Raw genomic sequence first — 19,015 nt, forward strand, 5'->3', positions numbered from 1 at the left:
TATTTGCTCTAATAATTTTACTTTTCAGATTCGTATCCTTTTTTAAATAAATTATATTTTCACTTATTATATATTACTGTTTTGTATATCCAATATTTAGAGTAGTTTTCCTTATTGCCCTATATTCTTTTTAACCATTATTTATTTCTAGAAGGAATGCATCTGGGGTTAACCCAAAGAAATAATTGCAAGCGGCACGGGTAGCCGGCCATTGTAGGTTTCTGAGGGTTGGATGCCTTCCTTCGACGAACCATCGGACCGTGGAAGCCCTAGAAGAAATTCGAAGGCCAAGCCACACAGCCATAGGCAGGACCTTGCTACCGATGGGGGAACCATACATACATACATACATACAATAAAGAAACTATTCACGTCTAACGGCATATCTACTTTAGCCTTCAGTTTTTGTATTAAATTCGGAAATCTTTCATTTTACTGCAATGAAACGAAACCTGCTTGATTTTGTAGGAAAACGGTTATTTTATAACCGTTTTTCTGTTTCAACAAACGGTTGAAAAATAACCATAATCAGAGTTCTCGGTAGAATCTCATTTTATGAGTTTTCACTGAAAACTCATAAAACGACTTGATCCACAAAACTTCGATTATGGTTATTTTTCAAGCATTAATGGTCCAATATGGCCGAGCGTGTACATACAGGTGAGCACAGTTGAGCGCGTTCACGCGTTAGTAAGAGCACCTGCAACGGTTCAGGCGTAAATATTGGTTTTAAGTATACCAGTTTTAGCACAATTTGAAATTTTAGAATCGGCTAAAACACCCACTCCCCACCGGTGTAGGAGCAAATTTAAAACGGAAACACTTCCATTGCAGACACTCAATAATTGAGAAGAAAAAACCCATTTTATTAGAAAAATTTCATAAGTTATGAGTTTCACGGTTAATTGTCATAAAATTAATTCTACGAATATTCTTTTTGACAGAACAGTGATTTCAACTATTCTACCAGGATTTCATTAATTTAAAAGCAAAAATGACTACACAACGAGGAAAAAAGGTCAATTGAAACAATTCTTCAATTATTTCAACAATATTGCTTTGAATCAATGGAATAAGGTTTTGTTGAAATGAAATGAAAAAGCAATTTTTTCCAAGTTATTGCTGACATTGATAAAAGAAACGAGAAATGTTCATCCCAAAGTCAAAGGAAATTTTCCTTTGATTTGTCGACATTTTTGTTTGACAAAAACTTGTTTCACTATTCGTAAATTTGTGTATGGATACAGAAAAATATGCTGATATTGACGAAAACTCCGACCAATCCATACGAAACTAAAAATCTCTCAATATCTCAAATAAAACAAAAATTATAGAACAAACAATAAACATTTATTTTACCTCATCGAAAAAGTATTGAAATTTTCTTTTAGTTTTTTTTTTTTTTTTTATTTTAGAACGCTAACAGGATTCACTAATTTGTCGAGCTCAAATGAAAAGCTTTTTATTCAATTATATTAAATCGAGAATAATGTGACATCTATTATTTATACTTGATATGGTTTTTATTAACATCTATTCTCAATTTATGTTACGTATAGGCTGGTTGAAGCGAAAAAAAAAACATTCAAATAATATCTCAAAAAGAAACTATTATCACACCCAATGTTACCCAAACATGTGTGAAAGAAATCATTGTTGGCTAAAATATTCTCACCGTGAACTAAATCGGTCTGTCGTATATTTTGAAATTCTGTTCCAAATTTGCATGAATTTGGAACAAAGGCGTATAAGGGCTGTCCCAACGGTAGATGCAAAACACGGTTTTCGACCACGCTAAAACATTTCGGCTGGCACCGGTGTCGTATATTGCTGTTTTAGCACAGTTATCGATTTCGAAATTCCCAACAGTTATACGCCTTTGTTCCAAATTCATGCAAATTTGGAACAGGATTTCAAAATATACGACAGACCGATTTAGTTCACGGTGAGAAAATTTAAGCCAACAATGATTTCTTTCACACATGTTTGGGTAACATTGGGTGTGATAATAGTTTCTTTTTGAGATATTATTTGAATGTTTTTTTCGCTTCAACCAGCCTATACGTAACATAAATTGAGAAAAGATGTTAATAAAAACCATATCAAGTATAAATAATATATGTCACATTATTCTCGATTTAATATAATTAAAAAAAAAGCTTTTCATTTGGGCTCGACGAATTAGTGAATCCAGTCAGCGTTCTAAAATTTGAAAAAAAAATAAACGAAAAGAAAATTTTAATACTTTTTCGATGAGGTAAATAAAATATTTAATTGTTTATGTTTATTGTTTGTTCTATAATTTTTGTTTTATTTGAGATATTGGGAGATTTTTAGTTTCGTATAGATTGCTCGGAGTTTTCGTCAATAGCAGCATATTTTTCTGTATCCATACATAAATTTACAAAGTGAAACAAGTTTTTGTCAAACAAAAATGTCGACAAATCAAAGGAAAATTTCCTTTGACTTTGGGATAAACATTTCTCATTTCCTTTATCAATGTCAGCAATAACTTGATAAAAAAATTGCTTTTTCATTTCATTTTAACAATATCTTATTCCATTGATTCAAAGCAATTTGATTGAATTAATTGAAGAATTTTTTTCAATTGACGTTTTTTCCTCGTTGTGTAATCATTTTTGCTTTTAAATTAATGTAATCTTGGTAGAATATAGTTCTCATCATTGTTCTGTCGAAAAGAATATTCGTAGAATTAATTTTAAGACAATTAATCGTGAAACTCAAAACTTATGCAATTTTTCTAATAAAATGGGTTTTTTCTTCTCAATTATTGAGTGTCTGCAATGAAAGTGACTCCGTTTCAAATTTGCTCCTACACCGGTGGGGAGTGGGTGTTTTAGCCGATTCTAAAATTTCAAATTGTGCTTAAACTGGTATACTTAAAACCAATATTTACCCCTGAACCGTTGCAGGTGCTCTAACTGTTGGGAATTTCGAAATCGATAACTGTGCTAAAACAGCAATATACGACACCGGTGCCAGCCGAAATGTTTTAGCGTGGTCGAAAACCGTGTTTTGCATCTACCGTTGGGACAGCCCTAAGTAGATGGCCCAATAGAGTATTTCCTGAGACAGATTGTGGTAGGGTAGCTTTTTGTTTTTGTTTTGAAAAATGTAGACACCAACTGGTCGCCATTTTGATTTTTGATGATAAGCACTGTTCAATGCTATCTTTTAATAACTTCTTTAATTAAAAGCATTACAAACCTTCATGTCTTAACTTGTTATGAATTAACAAATCATTAAATAAAGAATTTATATGCTCCTCACCAAGGTGCGCTTGCAAAACCACTACAATTGCATTGCCAATTTCATATCATTACTATCTGGTCATTGAACATACGTAATGTTGTTGTTATGTTTACCCTACCACGATATGCCGAGAAAATGTAAACATGAGAAATCAGCTGTTCGTCTGACAAGTGGGGAAATGCCTTATTATGTTTATAGTTAATTTTCGATACCCTAATTATAATTATTAAGCTATTCTATTAAATCAAACGAAAGTGTTTAGCTTTTTACAACTTTAAACTTACTTTAGATGAAACAAGATGGTTTCATCATGTTTGTCGTTGAATTCTATTTTTGATTTCACATTAAACTCAATTTTGGACATAATTTGGATCAAAGATAATCTTTCAAAGAAAATTTATTTGTGGCACTTAATTTTATTTTATTTTTTATTTACATAGTATTCCGTCTCACGACATAACTTGACGAACATAATTCCTAAAATTCACTCGGTTCATAGCAACCGTTCTCCAATTTCTCGGGCACCCCACGTTCGCCAGATCACGCTCCACTTGGTCTAACCACCTCGCTCGTTGCGCCCCCGCTCGTCTTGTTCCTACCGGATTCGTAGCGAGCACCTGTTTTGCAGGACAGTCGTCCGGCATTCTCGCAACATGTCCCGCCCAGCGTATCCGGCCAGCCTTCACCACCTTCTGGATACTGGGTTCGCCGTAGAGTCGCGCGAGCTCGTGGTTCATCCTTCGCCTCCACACTCCGTTCTCCTGTACGCCGCCAAAGATAATTCTTAACACTCGTCGCTTGAATACTTCGAGTGTACGCAGGTCCTCCTCGAGCAATATCCATGTCTCGTGCCCGTAGAGAACAACCGGTCTAATAAGCGTCATATACAGGTTACACTTCGTGCGAGGGCTAAGTCTTCTCGACCGCAGTTGCTTGTGGAGTCCATAGTAGGCACGACTTCCGCTGATAATTCGCCTCCGGATCTCACGGCTGGTGTCATTGTCTGCGGTCACCAGTGAGCCGAGATAGACAAAGTCTTCTGGCACTTAATACTAGATCTGAATTCTGATTCGTTATGTTTAATGTCGACTCCGAATTGCGAATCTGAGTTCTCAACCACGGTCCTTCTTCTCCTGAATAATGAGATGGTACGAGGATAAGTGTACATATACCATGATGTTCGTAAATTAGTTTTCCTCGCAAAAATGCTCTTTTTAACATCTGTAAATTTTTCTTGAGATATTTTCATCCATCATTATCAGATTTCTATCTGAAAGAATCCACATTTTACCGATATTCCGATATTTAAATTCACAAAATCTATAAAACGGTGGTTAACTTTATCTTAAAGATCTAAGTTCAGAAGTATGCATGTTGAAAAATCTCTTGTGATGGTCCTAAACCTTAACGGGGAAGTTTAATAAACATTTAAAAACATACTTATTTAACTTTCACAAAAAAGTCCCCAGATTTTATTAAATCTGGAAAAGCCTTTTTAAAAAAGGCTTTATTTGTAAGTTTAATCCAAGAGTGAAATCGAAAAACTTCTCTCCCGCTATGGCGACCGTCATAAATTGGTATACCGTGTAGATATGTTCATGAATTATTTTACAATCCCAATCCAAACAAAAGACTTTCCTGAATCCCTTTCTTGATTTGATTCATTAAGGCTATCGATCAGAAAAAATACAGTTAAATTCCACGGACACTAAACAAACAAACCTTCAACTAAATCCGACATTCCATTTCTTCAAGAAAATCTTTTCGAGGAGCAACTTGATTTTCAAATGATCCGCATTTTTTGGCAGTTACTAATCGGTGACGCGTATGAAATTCAACCACCAAAAATCAATAGTGGTGCGCGAAATACTTCCCCCGCTTAGAAATCAAGCATGTTGGTTTTCTGCGTCGTGTCGGTCGCTCGCTCTGATTTAAGAAATGTAAATGAGACCCCCATAGTTTACAGCTCTGGGTGGGGGGAGATGATATCAAGATTTGGCTGCCGCCATGGAAAATTCTGGTCCTAAAATTAATTCCAGGGCGATCATCTGTATACGAGAGCTGTTCGGAGCCCGCACAAAAAAAAAATCGGCCACGTGCAAACATCTAACGAAGCCCTGATTCTAAAGAGAAATTCGAAATGTTCGAACCTTAGCCCAAAGATTTTCTAATTTATGCGTCGATAAAGGCTTCTTTTTCGTCAGCCAGCATACACCTGCGTTTCGTTTTTTTTTTTTTTTTCCTTTTTTTCGTCTGTTGCTCTCTTATTTGGGCAAAAAAATTTGCATAATTTACACATTTGATGAGAAACGCGAAAAAAATCTCCGCGCGCTGATGACGACGACAACAATCGCCGCTAAGCAAATCTAGTTGTTCTCAGACGCAGAGTCCGGGATCGAAAACTCGTGTCAATACTAAAAGTCCGGCAAGGCTGGCGGTCATTTGATGGCAAAATTATGATTGCAAAAACCGCGCGGAATCCCATACGGACAGCGCGATGAGTTATGAAAACGAACCCGTCTTCGGCGCACCGTTAGATATCAAAATGACGTCTTCGGAGCCGGAACTTGCTAGATGTGCGAAAACTTGATCTGAACAGTAAAAACTCTTATTGAGAAGTTAGAACTGTGATTTGAATCATTTACCCTCTATGACCTCCTTTTTAGGAAACTATGAAGCTTCCGATACAAGCCTTTAGATTATATTGTTATACTGCTAATTATTGCAACATAACAGAGCATCGCATTTTTGCGAAATCGAAAACCGGTTAAAATCACACCTCGATTGCCAAAACTACGAATTCGCTCATAGTCCTGAAACGTGAACTCGGAAATAAGCTGCCAAAATCCCCGCGAAACAAGCGAGATCCGTTATAGAGTTTGGCGGTCATAAATCATAACATCATTCAGTAGTTTTGGCTGCGCTTTATGTATGGTGGTTTTGGAAATTAGGTTGATGGATGTATCCTAAATAAATTTATGATTTCCAGGTGTTCTGACCTGATATAAATCTATTTTCCTAAGTCTTTCTGAGAATTCGGTTTCATACAATTTTACATTTACATATGTTTGCTAGCGATTTTTCGTTTTCAAATTCCAAAGTTTTTTTTCCGATTTTCTCGGTTTAAAATGATAATTTTTCTTTTAAACTCATACTAGTTTTTGAATTCGATTTATAATTTATAATTCGATTTAATATCGCCTATGACCATCTTTACAGCGGAACTTTTGCGCCCATAAGTTGCACGAAGTTTAGGTTAGGATGGAAGACCATTCCATGTTTCCCAAAAATCACGTTTCGCGCACATCAACTCCAATGGGAAATTCCGTGGTAGACGGAGGAGGTGGTTCTGGTCCGACTGGTGTCAGTGATGACAGCGCCAAGGTTCGACTGCTGCTTCGCAAGATCGCGACGTCTGAGCACGACAGATAAACACAAGCGATATAATCCCGAAGGCACCCATAGATGTGAGTTTTCCCGAAACAACATTCCGAATGAAAAATTTACCACCCAGGTGGTAAATCCTTTTAACGGATTGCATTCCAAAGCACGGCGAGCCACCGCGTCTCCCAGTATGCTACTCTGGGTCCATAGGTGCAATTGGTCGACTCTAGATACTATGTACCAATACCCCATAAAGTTCACCTGGGGCCTCTGGTCATAATTCCCATCCGCACCTGCATCGAAGGCTGTACCCGAGATGGGAGACCAAGTCCGCACTTAAGCGCTCATCGGCTTACTCAATTTCAAGTCCAAACTCCAGCATTCCCTGCCTCTCGTCACGATTCAAGACTAAGAAGCTCTCCTCTGACAACTCGAGGTCCGACCTTTACTCGTAACATGAGGCTCGCTTGGTTTCCACGCGCTCCGCCACTGTTCGAGACCACTGCAAGAGACCAATGACCTCTTCTCTAACGACTCGAGATCTTGGCTCCGCTTGGTTTGGCTCGTTTCCCTCTCCTTTTTGCCCGTCCGCGTCACAGCACACTTCCGGGGGTTTACCAAACTACTCGGATGATTCAAGGCGAAGACGTCATCCTACACCGACTCACGTGACTCACCCGCCGACGATGTGAACGCAGAAGGTAGAGTCTTGTCTTTGTATGCTTTACTGCTAGGATCGGACGCACACTACTCGGATGGCCCCCGCCGAAAGGGAATTCTACTCCGACCGTGGTCGGGTCTTCCTCCTCCCTTTGGTTAGCAACTTTGGGGCTGACAACCCTAGGCTTTTTGCCCGCCGTGTGCCGAATCGAGAGCAGCTTATCCTGGACTCGCGCCTATCACAGCACACGTACTTACGACTCGGAAGAATTCCGACGAAGATGTCATCGCCGACTCCATTGGCTCATCCGACGGCGACGTGAGACCACAGAGAACGTGAGACCACTCTACCTGACGTGAATACTCTTTCCCCTACGAGTTCGATTGAGGAGAAGGTCTTGTCTTATCCCCACAGCCTCCGTCGCAGAGTGCGCATTCGACTCATTGGTGTAGTGACCGGACGTCATTACAAAACGCGTGCTTACGCATCACTTAGTGGCCGGGATGCTCCACGTCCGACGCCATTATTCCTGGTCCGCTTTTCGGAGCCGAGAAATTTCCAAACCGTCCGTTCTTGTCGAATCTGTTTTCTTAACTGTTTTCTGCTCAGCATAACACACGAAGCCCGCATATAATCAGTTCACCAACACAATCTCAACGCATGCAACAGTTTACCTCAATTCGCTTTTACCATACATACATACGAACGTATTCTCAGTATCAAAAGGAATCACAGCATTCTGTGATCAACACTCAACCGAAACAGTCGCTTTTGTTGGGCTCCCAGTTTATTTCCCCGTGTGCTTATACCTATATTTTTTTTGGTGCGGTTACATTATGAGCTAGTGCACTCAGCCCATAGACAGTAAACCGTTATAAGTGCGACAATCAATCAGCTATTATCCACAAGGCTATTGAACAGTGGATGGATTGCAGCACCATTGTTTACACCATCATTACCCATACGTGGAGGCATTGTGTTTTTTGCCAGCAAACTCCAGCCGGTACACAAAAGACCGGACCGCGTGTTTCAATCTAAACACATCTTGCGCGCTACGTCTGAGAGACGCTTTTAGTGAGTGAATAAAACAGAGGTTTTGAAGACAGTTTTTTTTTTGCTTCTGTTATCGCTAACTTCCATAAAAGCAATAATTTTCCCCATAGAGCCGGACTTGCGTGCCGTTACTGGGAAATAAAACGGAAGTTTTTTTTTTTTTACATCTAGTGCAGCGACTTGCACTTACCATCATCATTGTCCAGTAGTAGGAGACAACATACTCTGGCTATCGGAAATAGTCACCAGGTGGTATAGGGTATACCTAATATTAGGGTGTACCTAATTCAACGATTTTGTTTTTTTTTCCAAAAGTTTTGTACTGGTTTTTTTTTCTTTTTCTCTACTTTTCTATTTTTTTCTCTTGGTTATTTCCTTACTTATTAATATTTAATTTAGTAAGGTTTTTTACTATATTATATAGGTTTCGTTCTCCACTCGAACCCCATTAGTTCGGAAATCTTCCGCCTAATGGATGACGACGGCGAGGGAGGTAAAGATCCTCCTTCAGAATGTAATGTCGAGGAAATACTATCCGAGGAAATAGTCCCTGGAACTGTCGACCAGCATATGTACGTCTCGGACGAGGAGAATACCCCATCCCCCCCTCCTCGGACCATCAATTTATCCATTTCCCCAATTCCCTTTACCTTTGGCAGCACTCATAACCCTAAAAATGATCATAATGCTCAACCAACATCAACACCCCAAGAGAACTTACCACTCGAAAAAGATAACGAGCTGCCTAAACCGCCCCCTCGCCGTCGGGTTTACCAACCTGAATCGACGGGACCTTGGGTAGTTTACATCCGGTCCAAAATGAACGGGAAATCACCTAATGTGATTTCCATCGCTCGAGACCTCGACAGATCTTACCCTTCCGTAATCAGCTACCAGCCGATGAGACCGCACAAGATGCGCATTGTTGTTGGTAGCCTGAAGGAAGCAAATGCCATTGCTTGTGACCCGAAGTTTACGATCGAGTATCGTGTTTACGTTCCCGCTCGTGACGTGGAAATTGACGGAGTGGTAACCGAAGAGGGTTTGACCGTCGATGATCTTGTGGAGTCCGGGGTTGGCCGATTCAAAGACCCCGGTCTTCCCACGGTTAAGGTGCTGGACGCGCGGCAGCTAAAATCAGCTCATGACGAGGGGGAAAAACGAACATTTTCCCTGTCGAACTCCTATCGTGTTACCTTTTCCGGCACTGCACTTCCTGATTTCGTTGCGATCGGGAAGGTTCGTCTACCTGTGAGACTTTATGTGCCTTCGGTCATGTACTGCCAAAATTGCAAGCAGTTGGATCATACGGCCGCCTACTGTTGCAATCAGGCACGCTGCTCTAAGTGCGGGGAGAAGCATGAGGAAGCTTCGTGTGAAATAGAAGCAGTAAGCAAGTGTTTGTATTGCACAGGCGAGGAATCTCATGCTCTCTCGGCGTGTCCGAAGTACATATCGCGCCGGGAAAAAATCAAGACTTCTTTAAAAACCCGCTCTAAGAAATCATATAGAGACATGCTGATGAAGTCTTTGCCAATCGTCTCAGAGAACCAGTTTGGCCTTCTAAGTGAGTATGAATCCGAAGGGGAGGATCCATGTGAAGGAACATCAGCTGGGCCATTTGTCAAAAATAATGTTTCACAGGCTCCAAAAAGGAAACGCACAACTAACACACAACCCCGATCAGCTGCCAGCAAAGTTAATAAAACAAAAAATCCTCAAAGTGGAAATAGTTATACTACCCCTCCTATTCAGAGACCTCCGGGTTTTAATCCGTCCCCGAAGGACTTCCCTCCACTTTCTGGTAAGTCAAAACCCCAGACTTCCCTTCAGAATTCAGGACCATCAGTAGCAAACAGGAATGCAACAATTCCCAGAGAAACTGCATCTGATCCATCGTCGAACAGTTTGCCCAGCTTTTCATCTGATGGTAAGATGAAATTTTCAGAAATTGTTGCGTTCATCTTGGACTTTTTCAGTGTACCAGCAGGTTGGAGGACTATGATTAATATGTTTGTACCTCTTTTGAGAGAAGTCTTGAAAAAGAAAGCTTGTACTATGACCCTCATCGCAGAAGCAATTTCTTTTGATGAATAACTCGTCCACTGAGGTAAGAGAAATTGTTTCTGTATTGCAATGGAACTGCAGAAGTATTTTACCAAAATTAGACTCCTTTAAAGTATTGGTACACAATTTGAATTGTGATGTGTTCGCCTTATGCGAAACTTGGCTCTCTCCAAACACTGATTTCAACTTCCATAGCCACAATATTATTCGCCTGGATCGAGATGGGCAAAGAGGGGGTGGCGTTCTTTTGGGGATCAAGAAATGCTACTCTTTCTATCGTATTCCACTACAACCATCTCCAGGTATTGAAGTCGTCAGTTGCCAAGCTAGAATTAAAGGCCAAGACCTTTGCCTAGCCTCGGTATATATTCCGCCAAATTCAAGCGTGAGCCGGAACCAATTGGCTAATATCATTTCACTTCTCCCAGAACCCCGGCTAGTTCTGGGAGATTTTAACTCCCATGGCGTGGGCTGGGGTAGCTCACGTGATGATGATCGTGCTGACATTATTTATGAGCTGTGCGACGACTTCAACATGACTGTCTTAAACAATGGGGAAGTGACTCGAATTAATGGATCCCAATCACAGCATAGTATTTTAGACCTCTCTTTAGCTTCTTCCTCTCTGAGCTTGGATTGTACGTGGAAGGTAATCCAAGACCCTCAGGGAAGCGATCATTTGCCTATCAATATTTCTATCACCAGTGGTCGTAGTCCATCCGAAGAGATCAATATTCCTTATGACCTCACAAAGAATATAGATTGGAAAAAGTATGCATCAGGTGTCATTGAAGCCATCGACTCAACGGATGAACTGCCTCCGGAGGCAGAGTACAGCTTTATGTCCGGGACAATTGTGGACTGTGCAATCGGGGCACAGGTCAGACGGAATGACAATTCGACGATACAGAAACGGCCTCCCACTCCATGGTGGGATGGAGACTGCTCACGCGCGCGAGGAGAAAAGTGCAAGGCGTTTGTTGAGTTTCGCAGAACTGGATTGCCAGAGAAGTTCCAACGTTACTTGTCCTTGGAACGCAAGTTTAAGAACTTGATCAGGGGCAAGAAACGTGGGTACTGGAGGCGATTCGTGGATGGGTTATCTCGAGAAACGTCTCTGCACACGCTTTGGAAAACAGCTCGAAACATGCGAAATTACACACCTTCGAACGAAAGTGAAGAAAGCTCGAGTCGATGGCTGACACAGTTCGCGAAAAAGGTCTGTCCGGACGCAGTACCAGCTCAGAAAAACTATCGGGATACAGAGAATAGTTCCGAAACGGAGGATCAATTCTCGATGGTCGAACTTTCACTTGCGCTCTGGTCATGTAACAATTCAGCTCCCGGACTGGACAGAATCAAATTCAACTTGTTGAAGAATCTGCCAGATACCGCTAAAAAACGCTTGTTGAATTTATTCAATAAGTGTTTAGAGATGAACATTGTGCCGCATGAATGGAGACAGGTGAAAGTTATCGCCATCCAAAAACCGGGAAAACCAGTTTCTGATTACAATTCGTATAGGCCGATCGCAATGCTCTCGTGTCTCCGGAAATTGCTCGAAAAAATGATTCTCTTTCGGCTGGATAAATGGGTTGAATCAAACAACCTCTTGTCAAGTACACAATTTGGATTCCGTAGAGGCAAGGGTACGAACGACTGTCTAGCATTACTTTCATCAGACATTCAACTGGCGTTTGCCCAAAAAGAGCAGATGGGGGCAGTATTTCTGGACATCAAAGGGGCATTCGATTCGGTGTCCATAGAAGTGCTATCTAGTAATCTTAACTCTTGCGGACTTTCACCAATATTGAATAATTTTCTTTATAACCTGTTGTCTGAAAAAATCATGCATTTTAGTCATGGAGAAATCGAAGTTGAACGAATTAGTTACATGGGTCTACCCCAAGGCTCATGTTTAAGCCCCCTGCTATACAACTTTTATGTCCGAGAAATCGATGCTTGTATGGCACAAAATTGTACGCTAAGACAGCTTGCGGATGACTGTGTTGTTCATATCACAGGTAAAAAAGGCACTCAAATTAAACCTCCGTTACAAGAAACTCTAAATAATTTATCACATTGGGCCAGGAATCTAGGCATCGAGTTTTCGCCTAGTAAAACCGAGTTAGTAGTTTTTTCAAGGAAGCATTCCCCTCCTCAAATAGAGCTCCTTATGATGGGTAGAACTCTAACTCAATCTCTTAGTTTTAAATATTTGGGTGTCTGGTTCGACTCTAAATGCCTCTGGGGAAAACATATTAGGTACTTGACTCAAAAATGCCAAAAGAGAATCAATTTTCTTCGAACGATTACTGGAACCTGGTGGGGTGCTCATCCACAGGACCTCATCAGGTTATACCAAACAACGATACTGTCGGTCATAGAATACGGAAGCTTTTGCTTTGGGTCAGCCGCGGATACCCACTTGATTAAACTAGAACGAATACAGTATCGTTGTTTGCGTATTGCCATGGGTTGTATGCAGTCGACACATACGATGTGTCTCGAAGTACTGGCGGGAATAATGCCGTTGAAAAATCGGTTCTTCGATTTATCGCTACGTTTCCTAATTCGAAGTGTAACTATGAATCCTTTGGTGATAGAAAATTTGGAAAGGCTTATGAATATTAATCCGCAAGTAAAATATGTAAATAATTATAAAACGTTAAGTCAATTAGAAATAAATCCTTCTTTATTAAATTCGGACACGAGTCACTTTTACCCGATTAGCAGTTCCTTGATAAGATTCGATCTGTCCATGACCGCTGACATCCGTGGAATACCAGATCACGTCCGACCCAACGTCATTCCTTCAATCTTTGCATCAAAAGTACGTGAAATTGACCCTACAAAAATGTTCTTTACTGATGGTTCTAGAATCGACGGCGCGACTGGTTTCGCAGTGTACAATGAGGGCTTTGAAGCTTCGTTCAAGCTTCGAGAGCCATGCTCCGTTTACACTGCTGAACTAGCCGCTATTTACTGCACCTTGAAACACATTCGCACACTGCCCGCAGACCACTATTTCATCTATTCGGATAGTCTCAGCTCCGTTGAGGCAATTCGATCGATGAAACTGATGAAGCGCTCTTCCCATTTTTTGCTGGAAATTTCAGGGATATTGGGCGCTCTGATCGAAAATTCGTATAGGATTACCTTAGCTTGGATCCCGTCTCATTGTCTTATACAAGGCAATGAGAAGGCGGACTCATTGGCTAAGGTGGGCGCGTTACAAGGTGAAATCTTTGAGAGGATAATAACTTACAATGAATATTTTTCAATACCTCGCACTTTAGCGATTAACGCTTGGCAGTCTAGCTGGGATAATGGCACAAAGGGACGTTGGCTCCATACGATTATCCCTAAGGTTCCGACGAAGGCATGGTTTAAGCATTTTAACATGAGTCGCGATTTCATTCGCGTGGTTTCTCGGCTCATGTCAAATCACTGCCGGCTTGACGCGCATTTGTTTCGTATACAACTAGTTACAAGCAATGTTTGTGTTTGTGGGGATGGCTACCACGACATTGATCATGTTGTGTGGACGTGTGAACGGTTTGATCGATCGAGGGCTTGGCTACTGGATACCCTTAGGGCCCGAAGTAAACTACCTGGTGTTCCAATTCGAGACATCTTGGCAAACTTAGATCTTGAATATTTGTACCCTATATACAAATATCTTAAAATGTCTGACTTGGTCGTTTAGTCCTCTTCCCCTCTGTCTTTACTCTATCTAATGCTCTTTTCGTCTATTCATTAGAACAACCTCTCGTCCGACCGGTTCGATAACACCGGGAAGAAGGCTGGCCAGGAAGACAATACCTGCGGTAGCATACGTAACCACGCTACAGGAAGCCACCACCGACCAAAGACGGAAATCTGTTCTCGAGAGCGACCCTACACAATCCTTTTCCCTTTCCTCAAGTCAAACAAACTCTAACAGTTGAGTCGCCGCGACGATTACGGCTCCCCTTCTTACTAATACAACACAAGTGAAGTGAATACTCGGCAAAACAAAACTTTATGAGTGAAATGCCTTAATAAAACTATTTGTAAATAAAAAAAAAAAAAAAAAAAAAGGAATCACAGACATGCTTAAGCTACGCTCTCTTAATCTTATTTTCTAAAGGGTAACGACTGGGCTTGTGATATAGCTCAGTTGGCAAGTCTGTTGTCTCCTGAGCCGATGTCCGCGAGTTCGAGCCCAAGAGTAAATATCGAACACAGTTGTACCGGATAAGTTTTTCAATAACGATCCGCCAACTGTAACGTTGATAAAGTCGCGAATGCCATAAAGATGGTAAAACGACTATAATCGAAACAAACAAACAATAGAGTATTTCCTGAGACAGATGGTGGTAGGGTAGCTTTTTGTTTTTGTTTTGAAAAATGTAAACACCAACTGGCCGCCATTTTGAACTGGGGAGATTAGCACTGTTCAATTTTTTCTTCAAAGGAATTTATTTGTTTAATTTACCATTACATAACATCAACATTACCTTCAAAGTATTTCAAGTCTACAGTTATTTAATTTAGGGTAGTTTAAAAAATTAAAAATTTTGCATAACCATTACTATTGCACCGCCAATTTGGTTTCGTTACTATCCGGCCATTGAACATGCGTAGTGTTGTTGTTATTTTTACCCTACCACCAGGTGCCTAAAATTGTAAACATGAGAAATCAGCTGTTCATTTGACAAGTGGGGAAATGCCTTATAAAGGGTAACGACGCGTAACGCTCACGTTTATGTCCAAGGGCATATTCTACTTTCAACTTACTTCGACTATGGGCTCAATTTATTTTACATGTCTTATTCTGTCCTGATCCCTACAATTGGCACTCCTCAATCTATCATAAGTAGAAGGTACCTGTAGAGGTACCAATGTCTCGAGGTATCCAAGCTAACTTCGGAGGGTTACAAATCGTTTGCTTGTCTTGTGAATAGACTGTGTGTAGGATTTGAAATAGGGAAGATGCCGGGAGTGAACTTGGAATATTTTATTTCTATCCAATTTGCTACCTTAAATACTGAACCATTTCCATGGTTACGATTACTAATTGTTTATTCATTATAAACAAACATCATGCGTGTGTTGCTATTCATCTCATCGATTGCTTCGATGAGACGAATCTCAACAGTCTTCCTTAACACACGCATTTCGCAGCCTTCTAACTACCTCCGGCGGCTCCTCCTGCAGATGGGGCTACTCCTCTTCAATGCACGCACCGGAACATGCTGCCGCCCCTGTTGCAACTCGATGACGATGACGATGACGACCTTCGTCGGTACCCCGCTCGTAAGTCCTCCAATGGCTCCTGGTTCGACGATTCCTGACTTCCATGGCTTTTGGTAGGACGACCTACTAGAGGATCTGGCCACGACTCCCTTGCTGGCACCGGTCCGACGATCTTTCAGTGGCTCCGGTTCGACGACCCTTTTGGTTCCGCCGCGACGCTCTCATGGCTCCCGACTCGCCGACCTTCCAAGGATCTGACCAAACGACCTTCCGTGGTACTTGTCCGAGGACTTTCCGTGTTTCCTGGCTTGTCAACCTCCACCTGGTTTCCCGAATTGTCCTGGTGCTGTTGGGTCCTGGTCCGACAGCCTTCCACGGTCTCCGGCTCGCCGACCTTCCAGTGGCCCGGGCTCAACGACCTCCATATGGCTCTGCATCAAGGACCTTCCAGTGGCTCTGGTTCCTGCCTCGATGACCTCCCAATGGTTCCTGGTTCGTCATTCTTCCGAGCTTCGGCTCGTTTTCCACTAGTGCTGGGCCCATAACCTGTTGTTGAAAGCACTTTGGGCAGTGGAAAGGAGAGACTTGTGTTGGTTGGTGGTAGAACTTGGAATACTTTATTTTTTATCTTAACATCCTATTTATAGTAAAACCATCCCTATGATTACATATCTAATTGTTTATTAATTATGTGTATGTTGTTATTGTCCCATCAATTGCTATGATTAGACAAATCTCAACAGGAAGACCACTTCAAATGCCTTATGATTGTGTGTGTGGCCTTAAGGTGGAAAATGACGCGGAAATGAGAACCAGGTTGCTCTCCAGGGTCGAAGAGAGGAACGATATCAGTCTGGAACAAGTTTCGGGCGAGTGCCAACGGTTGGTCCACATCAAACACGATGCGGCCATGATAGAAAACGATTGACGACCGATTTCCGAAATCTTAATTCTCAAAGCCGTGTTCCGGTAAAGAAAGTGGATCCCGACCAGCATCTCCATGTTGGAATTGTGGCTTCATGCTTTGTGATTGCCATTTCTTCAACATAAGTGTACCAATTGTAGCCAATTTGGTCACAAAGATGTCTACTGGTCCAATGCGAAGAAAGTCAAACGTCAATTTTCATTATATTATCATAATTAACCTGTATCATGTATATATTTATAATTATGCTACTGTTCATTTAGTTTTTAGTTAATTTCATTGCTGAGATCATTTTCATAATTTGTGTACATTTTTCTTATCGCTTTGTTATTATTTTATACATAATTAGATCATAGATTATAGAATTTAAGATAAATAACAACTCCTTAAACGAAGCCATTGGAGTACTAACTCAAATGTATTAATTATATGTATCTTTTTGCAATAAATAAATAAATAAATAAATAAATAAATAAATAATTCACTTTTTAAAAAATTTCAACTGTGACTGGATCAGCTTTGGCGGTTGATTGTTGAAAAGTGCAGCACTTTACACCACTTTTTTTACATTTTTTGTGGCCATGATCTTAAAAAAAGCCAAAGGGGTATAAGTGCATAAAAGTTTATTTTGAGAAAACACGCTTTAAAATTCTTGTGAATGTCCATTTTCCATATATTTTTCGAAAATTTGTATTTTGCTTGCGAATGTAAAAGTACGTAAATAAAGTTCTAAAAATCTGAAAAAATCACCAAATATAGTTTGAAACATGAAAAATTGTTTGACATAGGGGAGATGAGGGCATAACGAGCACCCGAGGCATAATGAGAAGTCCATTTTTCTACATAAGTACGTATTTTCTTAAACAAGTTTTCATGAGGACTTGTTTCGTACTACCTATAGTATTAATTTTTCACCAAAAAAGAAATATCCTTTTCATATTTACAGAAATATTAAATAATAACCAGCAAGGTTCTCAAGTGACGAAAATATTATAATTTTTGAGCACCACCAAATAAGCTTTTATGACCTTTAAATCATCTTGATCTGAAATGTACGCACTGCAACATGATCTACACATTGTTTTTCAATTTTCAGCATCATAAAATTTTTGATTTTTCACTTTAACCAATTGTAAAACGCGTTTTTACTTTAATTTGTTCACTAGAGGCGAACAGAGCACTTTCAATGAAGGCATATTGAGCATTTTCTGCCGGGGAATCTAGCAGCGAATTCGACTCGATGAAGTCAATTGAGCAATAGAGCTTCAGCTTAACTTGTATCGTCTGACAATTTGGCCTATTGGTAAGATGTCGGAGAGGTAATCAGTAGACTCGAGTTCGATTCCTGTTCGAAGGGATTTTTTTTGCACATATCATTCATGATTGATTTTTTTTATTGTTACATTATACGGCTAATAGCATCAAAGCATCATCCGTCAAACAAAACACCAGAAACATAATGTATGAACATGTGTTAATTCTTTGAATTCTACAAACAGACCTAGATTATTTTGTTTTTGCTTTTTTTGATGAATCTACGCCTCACCGTTTAGTGCAATCATGATCATAAATGATAAAAGAAGAAAAAAAAATCACCTCCACCAGGAATCGAACTCGAGCCTACTGATTATCTCTCCGACATCTAACCAATAGGCCAAATCGTCAGACGATATAAGTTGAGCTGTAGCTCTATTACTCAATTGACTTCATCGAGTCGAATTCGCTGCTAGATTCCCCGGCAGAAAATGCTCATTATGCCTTCATTAATGGTGCTCATACTGCCTCGGGGGGTTTCTCATTATGCCTCTACAATGACTGGTTTTCAGCTTTCGGCAAAATTTTTTAAAATGCATCTTTAAACGTTTTTATCTACTTTTTCAAGTTTCATCCAATTAGACAATAGACTATATGAGTGTCGGAACACTAATCAATGATGTAATTCACATATTACAGCTGTTCTCTATGGTTAAATAAGCATTTTCCTTAAGGTGCCCATTATGCCCTCATCTCCCCTAATTAACTCAAAATCGACCATTTTGTCACTTATACCCCTTTGGCTCTGAGAGCCTCATATGTGCAATAAGCAATATATAGCTTCTAGCTTAAGCTTACTTAGGCAGTAAGTGAAATTTTTTCGAGCACTTAATAACTGATTTACATATATATACTAGGCTGAAAGTCTCTATAATAAAGAAAAAAAAAATGATTTACAGATAGCCTTTTTCCCGAAGCATGTTTTTAAAAAAAAAATTTATCGATTTGAATAACTTTAAAATAAATAATTTTGAATAAATAGGTTGAGAACAAGAGAGTTTTAGAGGAAAAAAAGTGTTCGCCGTAATTTGACGACTCGCGGTACAAAAAGGTATACAAAGTGTCGGTATGTTTAGTGTTAAAGAACCTTAATTTTT

Source organism: Uranotaenia lowii, chromosome 1 (genome assembly GCF_029784155.1).
Source record: "Uranotaenia lowii strain MFRU-FL chromosome 1, ASM2978415v1, whole genome shotgun sequence".
Classification (NCBI taxonomy): Eukaryota; Metazoa; Arthropoda; class Insecta; order Diptera; family Culicidae; genus Uranotaenia; species Uranotaenia lowii.